Source organism: Panthera onca, chromosome A1 (assembly GCF_046562875.1).
Source record: "Panthera onca isolate mPanOnc1 chromosome A1, mPanOnc1 haplotype 2, whole genome shotgun sequence".
Taxonomy (NCBI): Eukaryota; Metazoa; Chordata; class Mammalia; order Carnivora; family Felidae; genus Panthera; species Panthera onca.
The window spans coordinates 88,362,113-88,387,156 of NC_138339.1; the positions used below are offsets into that span (position 1 = coordinate 88,362,113).

Consider the following 25,044-nt stretch of genomic DNA (forward strand, 5'->3'; position numbering starts at 1 on the left):
CACTATCACCTTGTTATTAGAAACCCTGTCTAAAAGCTAGTCAGCTTTCCCTTCTCCAGTATCTTTCTGGTGCCTCCCTATAAAGGCAGAGTCAAATACATGCCTACATGATGACGTTAGTTGTGCATGGTATGCCATGAGTACCCATTTTAAATAAGCACTTTCAAGGTAAACGGAACCTTGATGTTTGGAATATTCATTTGTCCTTTCAGAACTGTCCTTCCCTCACGTGATACATATGAGTGCTTCTAGGGTGCCTGTTATGAGCAGAGGTTATCAGGATGAAGGAACGTGGGCTTAGGGTTATTTATTTTCAGGTTAAAAAAAAAGACATTTCTTCCCCTAGATGGCAAAATGAAAACATTTTACAAATAAATCCACAAATAAAACTTGATCACTTTAAAGATGTGAAAAGACTAGGTATACTTTGGAAAGGAGTTTTATTCTAAAGAAGCAACCAGAAGCTGATATGTGTAACTAAAATGTTTACTATTCATCTGCTTTCTTTTTCTAAGAAATCCCCAAATCATGAAGTTAGAAGGTATTTCATTACTTCTCTTTAGTGTGTGGAAGGATGGAGAGAGAAATTTCAATTCTTTTTGTTTTATATTTGTTGTCAAGAATTCATATAAGAAAGTCAATTTTATACAAAATAATTTCATAAAATTACTTTAAAGAGAGTCAATTTCCATAGATCAATTTCAGTAGGTCATATAATATAAGCCTTTTAATATGAGCTCCTTAGTTTTATTAGTACATTATAAATTATTTATCTTGGAAAAAATACATTAAAAACAGAATTAGAATGTCTTTGGTTTATATAGCTCACAGCATTAAGTTAAAATAGTATAATACATGTTATACAGCGAGAAATGTAAATGTGGCCTAAAAGAACATTTTTGAGTCAGTTTCACATTAAACATTGAATAGAAAAGTTGACTTATCTTAAAATAAAGCAAGTCACTATATCACTCTGCTACAAGCAAATGTTTCGTTTGTAAATAAGGATGAACTGACAGTGCTTGAAAGTGTAGTTCATCAAAATCACAACAAGAAACCAAATATTATGAATGTGTAAAATTCCATGTTTATTTAATATCCATTACATAGCCGGTTCATTGAAACCAGACTTTGTAAAGACAAATAACATTTCTGATGAACATAAACAATATCATATAGTTGAAATTCATCCTGTATTTTCACATGAATAAAGATGTCATTATGCAAGAGTTTCAACAATAAAGACCTTGCTGTGAATTGGCATGGCATGCTTCAAGGCAGCACCAGCCTCCGTCAGCTCAAGAGGGGACATTAGCAGCTCTGCGCCAAGGAGCTCAGTGATCCCATGTTCACACTCAACTGTTGTGGAACCTTTCCCTGATATCAGAGTTGGTGTCCAGTGTGGTCTTTGTCATGGGTACTTCCTCAGAGGACACATCCAAAGCTCAGGCTGGGTATTCCTAATACTACAAAAAAAAAAAAAAAAAAGAAAGAAAGAAAGAAAGAAAGAAAAAAGGCAGAAAACCAATGGCAATATGCAGATAATGCACTTCTCTAGTGAAGGAGAAGTATTATACTCAATAATACCAATGATTATCTTTATAGTTGCACGTATTTATTGAAGTTTACTGTGTGCCAGGTATAATACTAAGCCCTTAACATTCACTGTTTTATGAAACAGATGAACATAAAGGAAGGGAAGCAAAAATAACATAAAAACATGGAGGGGGACAAAACATAAGAGACTCTTAAATATGGAGAACAAACAGAGGGTTATGGAGAACAAACAGTAGGGATTGTGGAAGGGGGGGATGGGCTAAATGGATAAAGGGCATTAAGGAATCTACCCCTGAAATCATTGTTGCACTATATGCTAACTAGAATGTAAATTTAAAAAAATTTTTTCAATAAAAAAATAAAAAATATGTCAAAAAAATAAGACAAATAAAAAAAGATTTATATCTAAGAAATATTCACTATAGCATTATTTACAATAGTAAACAAATGGAAACATTCCACAGGGGCAATAGTTTGGGAATTAGAAATATGTCAAATTCATAATCAGAATACTATGTAGCCATTAAAATCATGATATGAGGTAATGTCTGTAATTGTCATGTTAAGTAAAAAGAATACAAAAGTTCACAGACGATATAATGTGATATTTGGTTAAAAAAATCCTATATATCTGTGCAGTTAAATTCTGAAATGAAATTTAAAAAAATTCACTGTTGTATAAAATAGTCACAAGAATACTTTAAAGTAAACACTTTAGTTATTTGTGTTTTATAAACAGGGAAGCTAAGCTCGACAGAAGTCAAGAAACTCGAACGCAGTTTCACAGTAAATAGTAGAACCAGAATGTCCTTTGTGGCATCAAACATGGCTCAGGGAAGACCAGTAGCTTCCTGTGTCTGACATTGTAGATGAGCTGATAGCTTCTTTCAAGCTATTTGTAGCCCTTTTCCACCTTGCTTTTCTCTATTATGGAGGCTAAAATTCCTCACATTCTACAAAGACCTTTTTATGTCTTTCTGATAATATTTTTTCTTCTAATTTTTACATTCTGAACCACAACACAGGTCTTCCTGCTCCTAGGAGTGACCATGTGATAGATTCTGGCTAAGATGTATGGTGAAGTTGCTAGCTAGGTTTTGCAGAATGTTTTTTTAAAAGAGACAAACTCAGTGGTATGGTAGGTCTCTAGCTAAGAGGGTAAACCCCATGTTAAGTATTCTATACAACATATATACACCACACACACAAATGCACACACACAGAGCAAGAAAAACAGACTCCTGGTCCTTTCACCCCTCCACCCTTCTTCTTTACCTATCCTGGATTATCCATCTTCAGATTGGTTGATACATAAAAGAAAAAACAATCCTTCTGGTAAGTCATGTGAATTTGGTCCTTGTGGCTGACTATACTGATCACCTAAAACTGCTTTATAAAGTTTTGTGACTTACTGGGGAAAATAGTCACTAATATTTGTTAAATAAAAGTATAAATGATTGAGCTGTATATCTTAATTGAGGTATATTCTGTTCTGTATTTCTACAATTAAATTAATGCTGGGTGAATTTCCTTTTATTTAAATACCAAACACAAGCACATCTGAAATAGCTATCAGTTCTTTTTGCTGTATGTGTGTAGGTTAAAAAATAAGACAAGCCCTCTGGGCTATGTGCACAGAAAGAATAGCTATAGCCCTGATCAGAGGGTGCCAAAGTCTAGAATTGAATTCATTGTTGGGCCCAACAGAAAAGGAAAGGAGAAAATCAAGGGGAGAAAAGAAGACATTTTTGGAAAAGGTGAGACACTCAGATTAAAAAAAAAATTCTGTGAAATTGAACAAAACCCACTTTCGCACCCCCTCCCCCTGTTAATGATTGGAATCCCATTTCCAACACTCATTGGGTGTATGACCAGAGATAAGGTTGTTTCACCTCTGTGAGATTACCAGTTGTTTTCATATATAAAGTCAACATTTTACAGCCCTTCTCATAAGATTGTTTTTGGGATTAACTAAAACAATGAATATAACTTGTGTGGTGCTGTGCCTGACTCATAGAATACAGTTAACAGATTTTAATTCTGCCCCCCACCCAGCTCCCCATTACCCATCCCCTTTGACAGAAAGATGACTTCAAAGACTTCTGTCTAATCTCTGAAAGCATTATTTTTCTTCACAGTCTAGTCCCTATACAAAGATGACATTTGGTTGGACATAGATATTAGTGAAAAAAATGCCTCCAAGAGGGATATAAGCTTCCTGAAGGCAGTAACCATGTCTTATTAATGTTTAATTCTTCAAGAACTTGAGTTTCTAAAGAATGTCCAGTTAAGGTATTTAAAGAGAAAATAACTTTTTAAATTTTTTTTTTTTCCAACGTTTTTTATTTTATTTTTGGGACAGAGAGAGACAGAGAATGAACGGGGGAGGGGCAGAGAGAGAGGGAGACACAGAATCTGAAACAGGCTCCAGGCTCCGAGCCATCAGCCCAGATCCTGACGCGGGGCTCGAACTCACGGACCGCGAGATCATGACCTGGCTGAAGTCGGACGCTTAACCGACTGCGCCACCCAGGCGCCCCAAAATAACTTTTGAGGCCCCCATATGACCATTTAATGATTTATCAAGTCTAAAGCCTCCTCTTTTTCAAGGTGTAATCTTGTCAGCATTTACTACCCATTGAGCACAATACTTGAAGACTTGTAAAGTAATTCTGAACAAAGGTAAACCCATATTGTCCATAATAATAGGAAGTCATGAAAAAACAAAAAATATAGTATAATGGTTGTTTACTGTGAACTATTCCCTATGCTAGGCTCCTTTATACATCATCACTAATCATCTTCACAACTATGCAAAATGGGTGTCATTAGCCCCATATTATGAAAGGAAAGCCAGCCATCAAAGACTTGATTGGCACTAATAAATGAATGCAGAGTGCCTTCATCACAGTTTGACTTCAGATCTCTCATATTCCAATGTTGGAGCTCTTCACACTCTACCTACTGCATCCCAGAAGACATGCAGACTATGAATTTCTAGAAAAAAGAAAAAAGTAAAGGAAATCAGACATCCAGTTTGGTGGAAAACAATGTTTGGAGACCTTAATTATTCAGATCTATAATGTCAAAATTATTAATTGCTAATAAAAACCAATAATAGGGTAGGTCTATTTTTAATTTTTTGAGGAACCTCCACAACCCCAATGTTTATAGCAGCACTCTCAACAATAGCCAAATTATGGAAAGAGCCTAAATGTCCATCAACTGATGAATGGATAAAGAAATTGTGGTTTATATACACAATGGAGTACTATGTGGCAATGAGAAAGAATGAAATATGGCCCTTTGTAGCAACATGGATGGAACTGGAGAGTGTGATGCTAAGTGAAATAAGCCATACAGAGAAAGACAGATACCATATGTTTTCACTCTTATGTGGATCCTGAGAAACTTAACAGAAACCCATGGGGGAGGGGAAGGAAAAAAAAAGAGGTTAGAGTGGAAGAGAGCCAAAGCATAAGAGACTCTTAAAAACTGAGAACAAACTGAGGGTTGATGGGGGGTGGGAGGGAGGGGAGGGTGGGTGATGGGTATTGAGGAGGGCACCTTTTGGGATGAGCACTGGGTGTTGTATGGAAACCAATTTGACAATAAACTTCATATATTGAAAAAAAATTTAAAAAATAATAAAAATAATAAAAAATCAATAATGCCCAATAGTGCTATTAATAATATAAAAAAGTCTCATTTAATCTTCACAACATTCTGTGAGACAGATGTTATTGCCTCCTTACCTGAATAGATGTTGACATTTAGAGAGAGCAATGGCTTTTCCAAGTAACAGATCTTGGACTTAAATTCTGACTTCATCACCTAGTCTAGTCCAGTCCATCACCATCACCTTTCCAGTATACCACCACATTCTGCCTGCCATGCTACTTTGCCTGAATTTCAGTGAAAAAAGGACAAAAGAAGATATGGCAACATGGAGTAAACACCATCTTTGGCTCTTCCAAAGGGCCTTTACTAGATCTAAATGCTTTCTGCTGACAAGGCTTTTTTTTTTTTTAATGTCTTCTGAGAAGGCATTCTGATAAAGTATGGATTCAACAGAACAAGTCTTCCCACTGAGCAAGTATTAAAGCGATTTTCTTTTAAACATTTTTTTTTTCAACGTTTATTTATTTTTGGGACAGAGAGAGACAGAGCATGAACGGGGGAGGGGCAGAGAGAGAGGGAGACACAGAATCTGAAACAGGCTCCAGGCTCTGAGCCATCAGCCCAGAGCCTGATGCGGGGCTCGAACTCACGGACCGTGAGATCGTGACCTGGCTGAAGTCGGACGCTTAACCGACTGCGCCACCCAGGCGCCCCAAAGCGATTTTCTGAAGGTCCTTAGTTCGTGCTTGGTTTTCAGTATGTCCTTTTCCTTCTTAACATCTGTTTTCAAATGAGCAGTGAGGAATCACTTTAAGGACTAGAATAGCTCTGGGATATTTAACAGATGCTGGAACTTCTGTTTTGGGCTCCAGTTCAGATCCAAAGATATATGGTTCTCTCCTCTTCTAATCTATGACTTTAAGCAGTAAGAGCAGACCAATGTGTTTAAACTAGTATATTGTACCATAAAACCATTGTTTCCTATTTTGATTTAGAGATGCTGGTGAGGAATCAACTAGGATTGTTACCACTGAGAACTTGCACGGCAGTAACCATCATTCACTCCAGTGACACATGGTGTGTCTCTTGTGCTTTTTGAAGCAGGACAGCTGGATATAAGCAATCAGGTGAGGTGGGATAGCATACATTCCTTTAAAAAATCTTTCTGAGTTTGGAAAAGGTGGAACTAGGGTGAGCAGCAGATAGAGCAGCAAGCAGTAGCTAACCAAGAAGAAAGATGATAATTCAAGCTGGGACTAAATTAAAATGAACAGAAAGAAAGCCCAAATGAGCCAATAGCTAAACATGGGAATGAAAAAGACTTAAATGCCAAACATATCAACCTTGAAGACTAGAGGACCCTGGACAATACAGGTGACAATCAAAGCCAAAGGCACTCAGCACTCAGTTATTCTTTCTTTTTAAGGTTATGTATTTATTTTAAGAAGGAGAGAGAGTGTGCATGCTAGCAGGGGAGGGGCAGAGAGGGAGGAAGAGTGAGAGAATTCCAAGCAGGCCCCATACTGTTTCTGCAGAGCCTGACGTAGGGCTCAGTGTGGGTCTGGAACCCATGAGCTGTGAGATCATGACCTGAGCGGAAATCTAGAGTCAGACGCTCAACCACTGAGCCACTGAGGTGCCCCAAGTTTTTGATGCCCCTTAAGTGTTAAAAACACTGTCTTCCAATTTGACAATAAATTTCATATTTAAAAAAAATAAAATTAAATTAAAAAAAATAAAAAATAAATAAAAACATTGTCTTCAGATATTATTAAGGAAAGATACCTGAATCAGGAAGACTCAATTATATTTATAGATAACATTCTGGCTCCTGGAGTGGGCCAAAGATGTAAAGGCATCCTTCTAAACCTAGTGTTTGCAAAGGCTTCTTTCTATTTGTGCTCTACATTACATAGTTCTCCTTTTATTCCTTCTTGAACCGCTATTTACTATTGTGATATACCATATTAGCAAAAGCAAACACTTCTGTTTCACTCTTCTAACATATATCTATTAATTTAGCCTTCACAACAAACCTCTGAGATAGGATCTATTATTATCCCCATTTTACAAATGAAGAAACAGCACAGAGAAGTCTGGCAGGTTCCCAAAGTCATGCAGGTAGTTAGTGAAACCAAGCCATCTTCTCCAAGTCCTTGCTCTTAACCACTACACAAAGATGCCTTGCTTAACTCTTTAATGCAGTTAAAATATTTGACAGTCCTCTAAGAATAAAATTTCACTACAAACAAACTTATAGGTAACTTCCAGGTATTAGTGGGTCCATAACTGACCTGAAAAATCAAATTGTTTTTATTAAACTATGATTTAATTTCTAGTCTCTTTTGGTATGCAATTATATTGCATAAAATATAGGAATAAAATATATTGTTTTACTTACGTGATGATAATAATTATTAGAGAAATCTGAAAATTTCAGGAAGAACCTAAAAATTATAATTTTTTAAATGGCTGAGTTCAAAAAGCCAAGCTAAAGCTAATGGGGCACCTCTTTGAGATGTGTTTAGTTTACAAATAACAAAAGACTCCTATATTCCTACCATCATTTGTGGGCATTGTAAACATTGTATTAATGAAAATGCTAGTTCTGTTGGTGGCATTTTAAACAAGGAAGAGGCGGCTGTACTTTAGAGCTGAACATGTACATAATTGGAAAAGGTGATGATGAACTAAACCATATTTACACAAACATTTGAAGTAATCGCTCATGAGTCCTGTAGAATAGTTTTCCCCTTTTAAAATGATCACACACAGTACCCTATTGGTTCATTTCTTGGCATCTTATTCATGCTGTAAAGCTCCCTGCTGGATAGGAAATCTAGTCTCCGTCACCACCTTTTTTTCGAATTAAGTTTCTCTCTCTTGCTGGGTGCATGAATGAAGTAAAATCTAAGGATTTTTCAATTTGTTTCATAATTTTTTGAAATGGGAATTTCAACCAGTGGCCATCAGAACGACAAACTCCAAAACTTTATGTCACAGTAGCAAAGGATGTGCATAGGAGAGTGTGTGTGTGTGGTTTATTTATGTGCCCAGCCAGAGACTATTGCAGTGATGACAAAAATTGGAGAATAGAGACTGGTAAATATGCTCTCTGTGGAGAAAAAATGCAAATTTAAAATGAGTTGGACTTTCCCTCTACTACATATTTATTTACCAAAGTCATAGAAAACCCGAACTCATTTCAGGCTTCTTGAAAAGTAAACCAAAAAATGATTAAGCATCTCTGATAAAAGTGTGCATATATGGCTAGAATGCTAAATATCACAGATGAAAAAAAAAAGCAACTTCCTATACTTTCAAAAAAATCCCCCCCAAAACCTATTCTGACCAAAAATCACTTCCAAGCAATCTAGTAAGTAAAGTGTGAATGTATTAACCTGATGGTTTTCTGAAGTTTTCCTGAAAGTTGCACATGTAAAGTTTCCATCTCTTACCTTTCTAGAAGCATGAACTGTCCATCTGTGTATCCTAGACATAACAGTATCCAAGACGACACCAGCATAAAGTATAATGAAGTAGTGTTTCTCAAAATGTGATGCAAGAACTCCTCGAGTTCCATGAAAATCCTACACATAGCCTGTGGATGGTCTTTGTAAGGTTAATCAAATATCAGTGGCAATGGCAACACTCTTTGTGCTGGCATGAGCTAATAATCTACTTATGATATATACTAAAATTAGATGTCAGTTCATTATTGCCTCATCAAAAAGAGCACTAATTCTGATGAATTACTTTGATGGGTACGGCTGGGGTAGGAGCAGTAGGGTGTGGATTCTTTAGTTTTATCCGAGTGGTGTAAGGATTCAAGTATTTTTCGACTCATGTTCTTGGGACACCCATTTTTGTAGCCTCCTGAGATTTCCTAAATTGTTGTTTTACTGATCCTGAATCCAAAGAGAAAAAAGTTGACACCTTCTAAAAGAGATAGGTTTCAAATGACTATATGGGGTGCAATTTACATCGGAATGATTTCTCTTAATTTTGAGCATTAACCATTCCCATTGCTGTAGTACCTCCCAAAGGAAGCATGGTTCATAGTCTTCAGACTGCCTTTTGGCACAGTAACATATTCTCAATCTCACAGTAGTAGCCTGAAGGGCAGGAATTGTGGCCTTTTTTCTTCCTTCTTTGTATCCCTAGCACCTAAGAGTGTGCTCCATAGAATCAATTTGAATGAATGCCTGGAGACACCTAAAGTAGATGATTTGGTGTATAGTTATACTCGATTACCTAAATATAAAATTACTATCGTATAGAAAGTAAAAAACATAATCCTAATGCTTTTCAAAAATGTACAACCACTTCATGACATGCCAAGATGGCTCCTGATATAGAGTCCTTCTGTGACAAGCTCACTACCCCACATAATCATTTGAAGAAACACTGGCCCCCACTTTCATATCGCCTTCCCACCTTACGTATATAATTCTATATGAGTTTAAAAACCTCTTCGTCCCAAGATTTAGACCCACTAACCTTAGGTTTCGCTAACCAATTCCATGTGGTTTTATAATAGCATCTATTCTACAGTGCTCAACATCTTACAACATGCTTTTTCATGAGCACCTGTGTTTTGGAGAAAGTGACCAGTCTGTCACCATGCAGGCCCCCTAATGTCAGCTCACTTCTCTTTTGGCACCTTTCTGGCCCACCAGAGATTGTGGAAGAGGCATACTGTGAAAAGACTATTTAAGTCCACTCATCAAAGCAATTTAAGTGATGTATTGGATTAAAGTGTTATCACTATCTTAGCCAGTTAGGCTCCTGAATGGACTGGAGGAGAGAAAACCTTTCTGATGTACTTTGACTTTAAATTTTAAGTCCGAGTTATTTACCTCCCGAACTTACAATCTCCAACTTTCCTATTTCTACACTTCTGAATAATTGTTCCCTCTTTCTGGAATGTTCTTCCTGGCTCCTCTGGGATAGCAACTCAAATCTTCTGGGACTATATCCAATGCGATCACCTCTGGGAAATGTTTCCCAGTTTTGTCATTTGTCACAAGCACATTTGTCAACATGTGCTTGTGATTGATTTTTCTTACATATTTTCTTGGGCAAACTCTAAGGCCTGTGTCTAATTCATGTTCATGTCTATATAATATTGAAGAGAGTGTCTGATTAGTACTTAGTAGATACTAAGCAAACATTATGGTAAGTGTAAATAATTAATGACTGCAACCACCTCTCAGAGATTTCAATTCCTTCTTCCTGGAATGGAATGTAGAATTAAGCCCTGAAAAAGGAAGTGACCTTAAAATTTGTTATTTTTTTTATTATTATTAAAGAAACTACTCTTTAAGGAGGGATGGAAGAAAGGAAAATTTCTCCTTGGGTTTTACTTGGAGAGGTCACATCTTTGTTCTTTCAAAGTCGGCAAACATCAAACAGTTATTATTCAGGCTAATTTAATTTTCATGGTACTGGGCTATTTTATTATAATTAGCTTCTTATACTACTAATAAAGAAGAGAAAAACATATACAAGGTGAAAGCATCTGTCTTCACAAAACCAAATGCCAACAATTCCAAGATCTTCACTCTTTCCATGGTGGTTATATATCTGAGCTTGTCAATGTTAGAATAGACTTTAAGCTCCTGGTCATTTCCTCAAGCAAATATGATGAAACCAAAGGATCAAATAATGTTTTCAATTTATAATGTCTCACTACAAATTTTTAATTTTTTATAAATGAATTATTAAAGCTGCAAATGATAGTGGCTTCCTTTGAAGAATTATTTAAAGCTCTCTTTAAGTACTTAAAAGATAATAAAGAATAAGAAAATTCTGTGATTGGTTAAAGGGCAAAGGTATGTGTGCTATTGATGACGGCAGGAAACAGTCTGCCAGGTGACTTCAATTCAGCTGAATCATGTGACCCATATTTGTTGAGTAGAGAAACCAAGAAGTAGGCCAGTTAAGGAGGCTTGACAAAGATTGGAGACCCCTGGGTCAGAAACCCTGCAAGCAAAGATAAGTGATTTTTTTTTTTTTTACTGAAAAGGATCAATACCTTATACATCTAACTAAGCTGTCTTCTCCATCAGCTAGAGTATGTCTTTTAGTCTCCTTGAGACTCAGTGCCCTCATTTGTAAATGGGACCACTGTAACATCCTTGATAAATGATGAGGACAGGCAGACCTGAGATAACAACCCTTTCTGAACTCACCTAGAAAGGGGAAAGCTAAGAGAGAGAACCCTACTGGGAATTATACTTCGAATGGGAGGCTGAATGTTGGGAGTAGATTCCACACAGCTATGGGATGACTTGGTTTTGGTAAGTAAATAGCTCTTTGTGTCTGATTCCTCACTGATGGAATGGAGAGGTTTTTCAGGAAGTATAAAACAACTGAAACCTATAAGTAAGAGCAAAGTCATAAAAACCATCTGCAGTCGCATAAACTAAACGGACTCACTCTGACATGAATTGCTAAAGAGGCATTGTGGAATCTTCACATGTAGTGTGGCTTCTAGTCTACTCTCCTACCCCTGTTTCAGGGAGGATTGTGAGAGAGAAGTTATAACGACTGGGTACCTGAGATGAATCCTGAATGGCGCAGGGTGCATGACATGATGCTCCTGGCATCAGGACAGAATGCTCCTGAGACCATGTCATGCACAGCAGTCTCATGAGTGAGCCAAGGGGTTGTAGAGATGGGTTCCAGGCCTTTGTGAGAATGGTTTGCAAGTGATCCCCAATTTCAAATGGCGATCCTTTTCGCTGTGCTCAGATACACTGCATCAGAAACGAATCTGCTCAGGAATTCTTAGAAGACAATCAAATAGGGTGCAGCAGCTTCTTCCTTCTCTGGGGAGTTATGCTGAGCAGCCTCCCTTCCACATGTATTGTGCTGTGCGTGGAATGGTGGAGGGGGGGTCCCTTGGAATTCTTCAGAGACTGAAGCCTCTCTAAAGGCTATTTGGCTGGGCTCTCAGAATCAAGAATGAACACGTTAGAGCCAGAAGTGGGTCTGAAAATGGGAATCCTCAATTTGGGAGAGTATTAGTAACTTAGAAAAGGTGGTGAATTTATTTTTACCTCATTAAACAACCTGAATGTTATTTAGACATTAAGAGAGAGAATCAGTGTAATTGTTTCCCATTTCAGCCCTTGGACTTTATTTCATTACTAGATGTTAGTTACTTCTTTAGACAACCAATATATAACACAGATGCCTATTAGTCCCAACATCTGAATAAAGGAAACTGAGGCAGAGCAAAGTTAAGGAATTCATTCTCATCTGACTGGAATTCTTAAATATATTAAATGCCTTACTCTGTTTCACCTCTTTCCATATACAGCATAGATTTTAACACCTAAATGATTAATTCACCAGCTTGACTCTGCTACCCACCTCCTCTCTTCCCCCGCTTTCCCACTGGGAGACTGGCTTCAGTTCACAGATAATACATGGACAAGAGGACAAGAGGAAAGCTTTTATTTATTTATTTTTTTATAAGTCAGTAGTTCGGTGACCGCTCTGTCATTCTGAAATTCTGTTCCTTGTGCTCCAGAATGTCTACTCAGCTGGAGTGGCCAGTACCTTAAGAGGCCATGAGTCTCCATCAGTAGAAGGAACTTGCTCCTCTATCCCCCTCAGACCTCACAGAAATACTTTGTCAAGAATCTCTGGATTTCACAAAGACATGTAGATTTCTTATCTCAAACTGCAAGTTTCACTATAATATTTTTAAGATCTTTAAGACCCATAATTTCCCTGAATTCAAACCTCTTTCTAGTAGCATTTAGGTTTGTATTTCAACGAGACCCTATACATGTGAAAAGATACATATTGTTTAGGAAATTAGTCATTAGGTTTACAAGTATTTACGACTTGTAAATTTAAAACAAAACATATTTTGATTTACTCAGACGCTAGCCTCAAAAGAGAAAAAACACAAGTTTAGCTTTTAATTTAATCTTAAAAAGTTTTATACTGGGGAATTTTTTTCTCCACTTTGGTTCTCAGCTAGCCCATGTCTCACAAATATAGTTTAATTTTCCTGATATTTACAGTTCCTCTGAAATAATCTTATCAAGTCACTCCTGTCATTCATTGTTTTTCAAGCTCAAAGTTAATGTGTAGTATTCACAAAGCGATAGGGGAAAGGACATTTTATTTTATTTATTTAAAAAAAATTTTTTTAACATTTATTCATTTTTGAGAGACAGAGAGAGACAGAACATGAGTGGAGGAGGGGCAGAGAGAGAGAGAGAGGGAGACACAGAGTCTGAACCAGGCTCCAGGCCCTGATCTGTTAGCAGAGCCCAACACAGGGCTTGAACTCATGAACCACAAGACCATGACCTGAGCCAAAGTTGGATGCTGAACCAACTGGGTCAGCCAGGTGCCCCGAAAGGCCATTTTATTTTATTTTATTTTATTTTTTTAATGTTTATTTATTTTTGAGAGAGGGAGAGACGCAGAGTGTGAGTAGGGGAGGGGCAGAGAGAGACAGGGAGACACAGAATCTGAAGCAGGCTCCAAGCTGTCAGCACAGAACCCAATATGGGGTTCAAACTCATGAACCGCGAGATCTTGACCTGAGCTGAAGTCAGATGCTTAACTGATTGAGCCACCCAGGTGCCCCCGAAAAGCCATTTTAAGCAAAATGATTCAAATTAGTAATTTTTTGGAAATGATTCAAAAAGAGAAGTGACATTTACTTGGCAAATGGCCTGTGGACTACAGACTGTCCTGACTGGGATTTTCTGCCCTCTCAAGGCTTTGAGTTTCCCACCTATCCAGTGAGTCAGTCTCCAGCTCCCCAGCACCTTTGTGACTTTTACTGTTTCAATGACTATAGCCTTTATGTAATATTTGCATTGCTGTCTTCTCTGAACTAATGTTTACTTAATTTTTGTCCTGAATTAACTTAAAAATTTTAACTTAACTAAATGTATCTTAAAAGAAAGTTTTGTGTCCCCACCATAAGTAAATGGACAAAATTTATTTAATGGAAACCATACAGTGTTATTAAATTCTAGCTCCACAGGGTTGTCTGCTGAAGACTGAGCCTGAGGCTTGCTTTCTGTTTCTTAAAAAGCCAGAGAAAAGTGGTAGAGAGTTCTTTGCCCCAGTCTGAGACTTTCTTCCTGATATAATTAGAAGTCTCAAAAAACCTGAAATAATGCAAACTTTCTTATTGTGTTCTTTGGTATCGATATGCCTCCTAAAATTATCTTGTATACACCAGTGGTCCATATATATCCCTCAACCTGGGAAACACAGAGTTGAGTGTTGTCCAAGACCTCTGCCAGCTATAGCTTTTTTTCTTTTTTTAATGTTTAATCTATTTTTGAAGGAGAGAGAGAGCGTGAGTGGGTGAAGGGCAGAGAAAGAGGGAGACACAGACTCCAAAGCGGGCTCCAGGCTCTGAGCTGTCAGCACAGAGCCCGATGCAGGGCTGGAACTCACAAACTGTGAGATCATGACCTGAGCAGAAGTCAGACTCTTAACGGACTGAGCCACCCAGGTGCCCTGCTATCACACTTGATTATACTGCAAACCAGGAATGGCCCGTCTGATTTGGCTGTTGCCCCTTATCTAACCATCAAATTGAAAAATGTCATTAAATCAGTTGAAACTTTTTTGAGCAGTGCTGAAAGTCAAATTCTGGGATCAGTTTAACAAAGGTACTCTATTTTGATAAGGGAATTGATGCCGTTTTGACAATATTGCCAAACTTCATTTTCTTTACCTTGTTCTGACTGCCCAGTGACCATTTACATGATGCAAGTAAATGTTTTAAAAACTGAAATGAGGGGTGCCTGGGTGTCTCAGTCGGTTAAGCATCTGACTTTTGATTTTAGCTGAGGTCATGGTCCCAGGGTCAAGGGATCTAGCCCAGAGTTGGGCTCCAATACTGGGTGTGGAGCCTGCTTGGGATTCTTTTCTCTCCCTCTCTCCCTGCCCCTCCCCTGCTCACACTCGCCCTTTACGAAAACCAGTGAAAACTGAAATGAATAGCTGTTTCTGTTTAGAGTTTTGTTTGTGTTTGTTTTTTTGCTATAATTTTGTACACTTAGAGTAAAACCTCAGTTCAAGAACTTTCTTTCCTCCTTTGTGGAGTGCTGCTAGCGTCACACAAATGACCAAAGCTTAGAACCGTTTTGTTATCCAGCACAAAGTAAAATGAATTATTAAAGTTGACTCATATAGAAAGTAGCCATGGAAAATTAGTGGGGAAATTCATTGTTATTTTTTGACTTCTATTACCAACATAAAACACCATAATGGCAATTGAGATATCATTATTTTTCAGTAATCCCTTGTACCTGGCAGGAACTCCAAGGAGTTCTTCCTTCTGCCTGAGACCTAGAAATGGTAGTTTTTATAAGATTAAAGTTGGTGCTAGTCATTTCAGATACTCACTTCCAAGTAGAAGGTGGGGGCTCACCCTCACCATAAGTAGCCTCAAAAATGCACCTGGCTCCTGCCACCATGAGAGAAAATTTCCAGTTAGTGCAACTGCTGCTCCTTTCTACCTACCTACTTAATTCCTACTTCACTTTGCTTAGAAAACAGTACAGGAAATAAAAGGCCAGGCTCATAATTTGCACGGCAAATTACCCACAGCATCTGCAGAACCAGACCCTGGGTTGGAATCTTGAAATTCAGTGGCTTGGAGTCTTGAAGAGCAGTGGCCTGGGAATCAGGAGACCTGGGTTCTGGGTCAGCTTCACCACTAACCATGTGATACTGAGAAACTCTATTGTCTTTAGTGATGTTCAGTGTCACTTTCTCCAAAAGACAGGGTGAGAAGAGACCTATGTAGCCATTTCTTCCCTTCACATCCTATGATTCTATTTCCTATAGTGTTACAGTGATATCTAGTGTTAAAAATAATGTTCAATTATCTGAGACTTTGAAGTAACAACCCAGCGTGGCATGAGATTTTAAAAAGAATAGGCAGCATAAACTCTCATCAACAAGTCACACACTTCATTAAGAAATTAATAATAGACCCACAATTAGACAGATATTGTATTTCTGATTTGCTGGTTAACTCATTGACTCTGCTATATATTGACCTTCAGAAAGCTAGGGAATGATAGATAGGGGCCTAATCATTAAGTAGTTGATCTTCAAACATACCTGCATTAATATTTTATCGATTGCATTTCATTTTAATTGTAGTGTGGTTAAAATTCCAATGAGATAAATATTTTCCTTTATGTGAGAACCCCAGAGAACAGTAGCTTTGAAACATTTATCATAAAAATAAACACAGACTATTACCCAACAATTATGCATAAAAATGTCTGTGAATGACTAGATTAATAGAGGCCTTCATGTAAAACCAATGATCTACATTGAGCCTTACAGGAAGAGCATGTTTCCACAGATACAGAATATTCCCAACCTGGAGAGCTGGCTGAGAAAATGCAGCCAGAATATTACTCATTTAGTCTTTTCTACAACAGCTCCATCCTACAGCCTAAAACTAAAAGCCAAAGACTACATTTTCCAAATATTTGTCAAAAACAAGGGAATTGTGCTTATTTATTTTAAATTCAAACCCAAATGTGCTCATTTTTAATCCCACAGTTTTTAACTCTGATATTCATCTCTTTTCCATGAGCAGTAGTCTCACCTCAAGAAAAGAAGCATGTGATAGTCCTTTCAGTCAGCCAGCATCTCTCTGTTGAAATGCAACTATTCGAAGTCAATAAGTGGTAAACTTTGGTAGGAGTCTGACTCAACTTGTTATTAGAGTTACTCCTGAGAAAGGGTCTTCTGTTTGGTGGAGCTCCTTTCTTCTGATCATTCATTTAGCAAACTCTTGTGTCGGGCACATACTAATCTTCTCACACACGTTACTTATCACACTGTATTTTTCCAATGGAATCAAATCTAAAACACCTAGTGACTGAATCCTGGAACCATACTCCCGAGGCCATATGTCAGCCTACTTCTATCAAGAGAGAGAGAGGGAGGGGGGTGGGGGGGGAAAGGAAGTCTGAAACTAGAAACCATGAGATAGTATTCTGTGCTCTCTTCTCACTTTCCTGAATTATGTATTTGTCCACACCTGGCTTTCCGCAGTGGGAGGAGGCAGCATAGGCAAAGAGTAAGAACACTGCCTCTATGACCAGACAAATTTGCCATAGAATCCTTGCTTCCCCAATTACTGGATGTGGAACTTGGCAAGTTTTTAAAATCTCTTGAAGCCTAAGTTTCTTCTCTAAGTTGGAAATAATAATATCCTACTTGAAGTTGCTGCAGGGATAAAATGAGATAATGTGAGTAAAGCTCTTAGTACCGAGTCTGGAAATGATAAGCACTCTGGAATGTGCAGCTTCAATTTAATCTTGTCATTAGCGGAGCATAGAGATGACAGATGAACTAAGACTTATTAAGTGCCTAGTACTCCTTGGGCGAAGAGAGACTCTAGATATTTCCTCTCTACCTCCACCTCACCCAAGTTTCTTCTTTATGAATTTGAGAGCGAATTCTCTGGCTTGTGTGCCATCTTTCCCTTTATCTCCTCTTTCTAATTCCTTGTGATTAATTTTAGCAATAGCACTGGATATCAGCAAAACCGTCAACGGAGAAAAAGAAAAACAATACAAACTCAAATCATTACCTAAAATTTATTTATTAGTAGATATTTCTAAGTGGTGGAAGTAATGATGATTTTTATCCATTTGACTTTACTCTTTATATTTTCCAAAATTCTGCACTGACATATATTACTTTTATAAGAACAAAAAAAAAAATGTATTTAAAAGTGTGTGTGCATGAGTGTGTGTGTGTGTGTGTGTGTGTGTGTGTGTGTAGCTGGGGGAAGTTACTTATAAAGGTCAGTAAAGATGTGGTTGCAGGGGATTGTCTGAAATAATTGGAGCACAACTGAGTACTAAAACAAAATTATTTTAGAAACAGCTCGGGACTTGGAGGACATTGGTTTAAATCTTAATATGATGATTTAGTAGCTGTATCACCTTTGTTGCTTAACCTTTCTAAGCCTCATCTCTCTCATCCATTAAATGGGGTAGTAATCTCATTCTTCTGCAGTTTCTTGAAGGCTGAGCTTACATGTGAAAAAGGTATGATATATGGGACTGAGTTAGAGTTCAGACTTAAAACCTGAAGAGTATTTAAATGCTTTATTTAAAAAAAATAATTGACTAGAAAATTTAGACGAAAACTCCTGCACGAATTAAAATTATTTCATGCATTTGAATGTTTCACCCATACCTGAAGTGTATAACATTGTAAAAACTAAATATTTTTTCTCACAGTCCCTTCCCCAAGTAGCTCCTTTTCTTAGATTTATTAGTGCCGTTGATGAAAAGATCCGCCTCATGGTTCCCCAAGCTAATAACATCAACTCATTCCAACTTCTGATTTTGCAATATTCAATCTGTTCCTTATTCCAGTTGAGGTTCCCTCTGAAATATTGGTTTGATTCCATTCTTTTCTCTCTCCTTCAGGGTTTCTCCACCTCAGCACTATGACATTCTGGGCTGGGTTATTCTTTGTGATGAGGATCTGTTCTGTACATTGTAGGATGTGTAGCTGTATCCCTGACCTCTGTTTAATGACAACCAAAAATGTCCCCCAGACATTACCAAGTATCCCCTGGGAGGCACAATCTCTCCCAGCTGAGAACTCCTGCTCTGCTTTGCACATGTCCATAACAAGAGCACACCCACATCACAGGTCTACATGATACTAAAAGTTGTAAGAGCAACTTTTAAAAACATTTACCCCAAATTTAGTGTTTGAATCGAAAATTCTTACCATGAATCTCCATGTAACTTTCAGAGAGTTGCACAGGAGGATGCAGAAAACAATGTGTTGATATCTCTGATATTCTCAGAATAACGTAGTGCTAAACATTGGCCTTGTTCAACGATGTTATGCATTATTAAGCGAAAAGGTCTCCCTCATCACTGAATCTTATTCTGAGAGTAACCATTTAAAGCCAAAATGTCTTCTTTATATTTTTGTTGTTACTTGCATCTAATATGTATTTTTTACATATCTTCTTGCTTATTTACGTTAGAACGCATATTCATTGCTGTGTAGAAGCAAAATGTAATCTGTAATCTCATAACGTCTTTCATCCACACCAACATAATCACTAGTGTGTTCATTAAATGTTAAATAATCAAGAACTATGTATTTTTATAATGCATAAATCCTTAGTAGATTATTATATGGATGTGTAAGAGTGTGTAAATGATGTTTAGGGGAACTGGTTGGGGCTTTCGCTTATACTAAGAATGCATTATTATTTTTCCTATTTAAAATAATGAAATATTTGCTCTTGCAACAAAAAATTTTGCTTTCCCACATGTTTTCAGAAGTGTATTAGAATCACATATGTAGGAATACCTGCAGTTATATTACTTGAGCATTTACTATGTTGGCTTTGTGCTAAACATTTCATATACATTGTCTCTTGAAAATAAAGTACCTCAGCACAGATACCTGAGAGAATAAAGAATAGATACAAAAGAAAGGTAAAAGACTTCATTTTAAATTTTTTAGAAAATATATAACTAATTTTGGCTCTAATCCTGAGATTTAAAAAAAAAAGAAAAAGTAGCTGTTCTCATTGTAAGCATGAAGGATTCCATTCCCTTGTTTTCCATTTACTCCTCCTTCATCGGAATCTGGCTTCTGTTCTATCATTTTACTAAAACTCTACTAGCCATATTCATCAACAGCCTTTTGTAGTAAACCTTATTGTATGTTACTTCTTCACTTTATTTAAAATACCTTAGACCATTTAGCTTTTTTAAATAACGTATTCTCAAATGCACATCCCAAAGCTAGATTTCTTGCCTGATCTGTAGACCCTGTATTTAACTATACACTGAACATCAGTATCACAACTTAGATGTCTTACAGACAAGCCTATGATTCAATTATGCAAAACTGAATTCATCACATCTCCTTCACCCAAAATCTGCTTTTCCTCCTGTGTCTCCCATTTTAATAAATGGCTTCATGATTACCTCCATTTCTAGAGCCAGAAATAAGGTATGATCCATGGCTTTTCCCTCTCCTTTATCTCTTTCAACCAATCAGTCATCAAATCCTATTGATTCTCTCTCTTCAGTAGCTCTTAAGCCCATGATATTTCCACCCTCCTGCTATCGTCTTAGTTCTGAATCTTACAGTCTTTTGACTGTTTTATGCAGTTATTTCCTAATTGGCCACCCAGATGGTCAACTAAATATTAAAATAAACTGCTTATTTTTCTGAATTGACCAAATACGTATGCTAGCATAGATAAAAGAAAACACCGGACATAGCTGTCAGACCATGCATATTATGGGACTGGTGCAGCAAGACTGTGGGGAGGAGCCAGTGAGAATACCACTAAAGAACATGTGGGATCAGTTGCAGGTGGGTTATGGCAGGCTCCTAAATTTGATTACCGCGAGTCATACAGGAAATGCCAAGGACTGAAGTAAAACCAAGAACCAAAGATCAGTGACTTTTTAAACCAACCAAGGTAACCTACAGACAGAACCCGGGAAGCAGCAGTGGAGAGATATGTAGGATTCTGCAGAATATCCCATTTCTTATCCAGGCCATTTTTAGCAGACTAGGTGCATACTTGCTGGTTCTTAAACAATGACATATTAAAAGATGTCGTGCAGCAACGTTCTTGAGATACGTGGTCTCAAGCCCTATATGTGTATATAGAAGTTAGGAAGCCACTACCCTCCACTATATATAAAAGTAGGAAATTATTGGATTGAGCCATACATAAATCAATTATCAGTAGAAGGTAATAACAGAGCTAGTTATTTGGGGAAAAGGTAAATTACAGGTGTAATTTTATGTCTTCTGTATCTCCTCTAATCCAACTTCATTTTAGGATCTGTTAAGGCAAAAACTTTGCCTGTATCTGTCTCTGCTTATAATATCTGCTTAGGTTACATCAGTCATCCCCACAGTATAAGTTTGCTTACTTTGAAACAGTATTCTGTATAATTCTTGCCGCTTGACATTATATTAGAAAAAGTGTTGACATGATATGTTAGTCTTTGGAAAGGACAGTAAACACTTGTAAAAATAATTCATTGCAGGTAAATAAGGTAGTTAGCAAAGGTTGCCATTTTAAAGTAAATACATGGAAGTTGGATATTCTAAAAGGCTCTCCTAACTTTCCTCAGACATAGATTAAAACAGTATTTTGTTTTCCGATCAACATCAATTTCTTGCAAATAAGTGTCAGGCTCTGAGTTAAAAAACTACTTTCTTTTGATTTTATTTTTTACAGAAATTTGAGTGAAAGTAAATAAAATTTTTGTTGTCTAAATATTATAGATCTCTGAGTAAAACTTTGAGATTATCATATTCCTTGGATAGTTGATGAGTAAAAACACTGTACAAAGTAGAATTTGAATATTGCATTGATTTTTCCAATTTTAAGTGATTTAACCTGTTGCAGGCAAAATAAACATGGGGATTTGCAATTCCTGTTTGGCTCTTCATTCTGAAGTGCTAAATAGTTTTATTGCTTTGTTCTGTCTATAGTCCCTAACTGATTTCGTGAGTTCCACTGTCTCAGAGGCAACTCTGAATTCTCTTTCTAAAGATGAAGAGTTATGGAACAGATTATATGAAATACTGTATAGTTAAGATTAATTAATGATGATTATAATAGACATTAATTAATAAATCCATTCTAATTGTAATTACTTATAATAGTGAATTAGAAAAAGACTTTATGTTAGTGGATCAATGAGAGAAAAGGAGGGTCTGTAAGTTTGCTGGAGAATGGGTATGTGGTAATAGAGGATAGGGTTTATTAGCAATATCACCTAAATCGCTTGTCCATGGACATTTTTCACATATCTCTAAGACAAGATTTTTTTTCTGATAAGATTTCACATGTCCAAATGGTTCAGTGCTGACAGACTCTCTCAATACTTCCTCCAGATTACATGGGAAAACATCACAAGGAGCGGCTTGTTAGCCCTACCTAATGATCTGATTTTCTGTGAACTAAAAAAAAAGTCTGTCTGCACAAACAAGGTGTTTGTGTCAGGACCTAAAAAATGAAGGTCCTGAATTGATTGATATGTACCTGGCTGATAATGCTATATATATACCACATCAGTTTCTAGTGTTCTATTGTTTTCAGTAAACAATACTCACATTTTTATCATGTTTTTATAGTTTGCAAAGTGATTTCACATACAGTACCACATTGGGCCCTAAGGAAAATACAATGAGATGAGTAGGGTGGATTTTTGCCAATGTATACAGATGAAAAACCTAGATATCTGGAATGTGGCCATAAAATACCATGGCCACTTTAACTCTCCCTTCAGGTAAGGAGTGCAGGAGAAATAGAAGTTGACTGAGCATCTCAACCACAAGCAGTCATCACTGAACACCAAGAGATTATTCCACAGAGCAAAGAAATCTGCTCTTTTAGTTGTCTCTATACCAAAGGTTCTTTGGTTTATTCTAGCAAGAGTCCCCAGTTCCAGGAATCTAAGTACAGGGTTTCCCCTGTATGTATCCACTTCCAGACAGCTTTTTTTGATTCTTACCAAAAAGTATGAAGGGAAGAAGGTATATTCATCTGACTAGATTATATGGAACATCAGAAATTAGGTAGGGAGATGGCAGTGGTGGGACCTCTTAAAAACCTTTTGTTTGTTTTTTATTTATTTTATTTTACTGTTTTCTTTGTATTATTTTTTTATTCAAAACCCTTTGAATTCTTTTATCACCAAACTGGTCCTGGTTAAATTAAAATCCAGTGCTGAATGGTAACAAAAGAAAACAGTCTCACAGACACTGTATCTGAAGAGCTCTTTTAACGTCTAAGCACAGTGGAGAAATAGCGTGAGGACTTGCCTAAAGCAATTGCATCTTCAAGGTTAAGACAAAGTCTTGGTCACTGACCCACATTAACAATAGCTGAAAAAATCAGAAGCTAAGTAATGAAGTGACAGAAAAAGAAGGAAGAACAGAGGAAAGAAGACATGAAAAAGAAAACCAGGAGAAATGAACAAAGTACAAAGTAGAACTTCTCTTATTTTTTTCTATTTTGAAAAAACATCAGAAAAATATTTAACCATAGCTGTTGTACACAGGTTTAAAATGCAAGAATTAGCTACATACTAACATAAGTTATGAGTTTAAATCCAAGATCAGTGGCACATTTTTCATTTTGTAAATTTTAATTTGGAAATCTATGAGATGTGAGGATTGACCTTGGCAAAATGATGGAGATTTTTAAAAACTAAAATGTACCTAAATCCCTAAACAGAATTGTTTTAACATATTTTTAATATCGTATCTCTAAAATTAGGATAAAAAAATCATAGTGGGACAAGATGAAAAAACGTTTCCATTTTAGGTAATGTAACACACGTGTTCTTCTGCATTCAGAAATACATTCTACTCACTGACTACATTTCATTTTCAATTTCATTGACATATGTTCAAGAAACCCAGTTTTAAGCATGTTCTTTTAGTAAAATGTCACTTTTGCACAAGTATTCAATTTGCTTCCAGTTTTTCCCCCCATATGTTTTTCTTTCAGTTTAGTCACTGAGAGTCTTAAAAACTATGGAGGACTATTTTTTTCTCTGTCCCTGAGATGGGCTCTCGTCAAACTCAAGTTATGCATCTAAAAATTCAGTTGTAAGTAAATAAACACAACATTCACTATAAATAAAATAGAACAGTTAAAAATAATAACCTGGAGTTATCTTAATCCTTTATTCTACACAAGGCATTCAGTCAGTTGTCCTCCATTCCAGGATAGAATGATTTTGGAATATGGTGATTTTGTACCTTACAGTGTATTTTAATAAATTTTTGCTGAATTGAGTTGAAATTGATCATGTCACATAGGCTATCTACCTGAGACAGATATCTTTGGGTCATTTATGTTGTTTTGATAACGGTATCCCCAATTTTGCCTTCCCACTCCATTTTTATCATGTGCATGATAGCAAAAAAAGGGAGGATAAAATCTTTATAGAGATGCTATGGCAAAATAGACAATTATAAAACTGAAATACTTTCTAGATGGATCCCATTTACTCTAGAAGAAAATATATTGCAGTTTACCTCTACTGCAAACAATTGTCGAGTAATATTTTGACATTAGTTTTGTCACCTGTCCTAAGTCACATGGTTTGTGGCACTGTTCGAGGTAGAATGTAAAAGTGGTGATGCTCACGTTATTCCTAATTGTATTGGCTTTAGCAAGAGAAGGTGGAAAATGGTTTTCCAGGGGTCATAAACGTCAGGGAGGGGATGAAGAGGGCCATCCCAATCTCTACATACTTCATGGTCAACTAAATGGTCCCAATTACCTGGATAATCCTGAAACCTATTGTTCAAATTCTGATTGGTGTATCCATTCTGATTGGTGATTGGTTGCTATATCCATTCTAATCAGTTCATTTACTTTTAACAGCTTTATTGAGGTAAAATGAACATATAACAAACTTCTTTTTTTAACTGTGTAATTATTTCATAAAGTTTATTTATTTATTTTGAGAGAGAGAGAGAGAGAGAGCGCATGCACAGGAGGGGAAGAGAGAAAGAGGGAGACAAGAGAAAATCCCAAGCAGGCTCCACACAGTCAGTGCAGAGCCTGATGCAGGGCTCAAACCCATCAACCGTGAGATCATGACTGGAACTGAAATCAAGAATCAGACACTTAACTGAGATGCCCAGGCACCCCTTAACTGTATAATTCTTTAAGTTTTTCCATTTGTATACAACTGTGAAACCATCACCATAGTCAAGACAATGAATACATCCATCACTCCTGAAAGTTTCCTTATACCTCTTTCTAATTCCCACCTCTTGATCACTCCTTCAGACAACTACCAG

The 25,044-nt window shown here is 36.8% G+C and overlaps 1 long non-coding RNA gene across 1 annotated transcript in view; it reads right to left on the reverse strand.

Annotated features, from left to right (window-relative positions):
• Positions 1 to 844: 844 nt before the first annotated feature.
• LOC132681197 (uncharacterized) overlaps positions 845 to 25,044 on the reverse strand; it is a 39,614-nt gene continuing 15,414 nt past the window's right edge. The window contains exons 2-3 of the long non-coding RNA XR_009610939.2: positions 16,802 to 17,122; positions 845 to 1,460 (exon numbers count right to left, since the gene is read on the reverse strand). This is a non-coding gene — a long non-coding RNA (uncharacterized LOC132681197). The remainder of the gene's footprint in view (positions 1,461 to 16,801; positions 17,123 to 25,044) is intronic.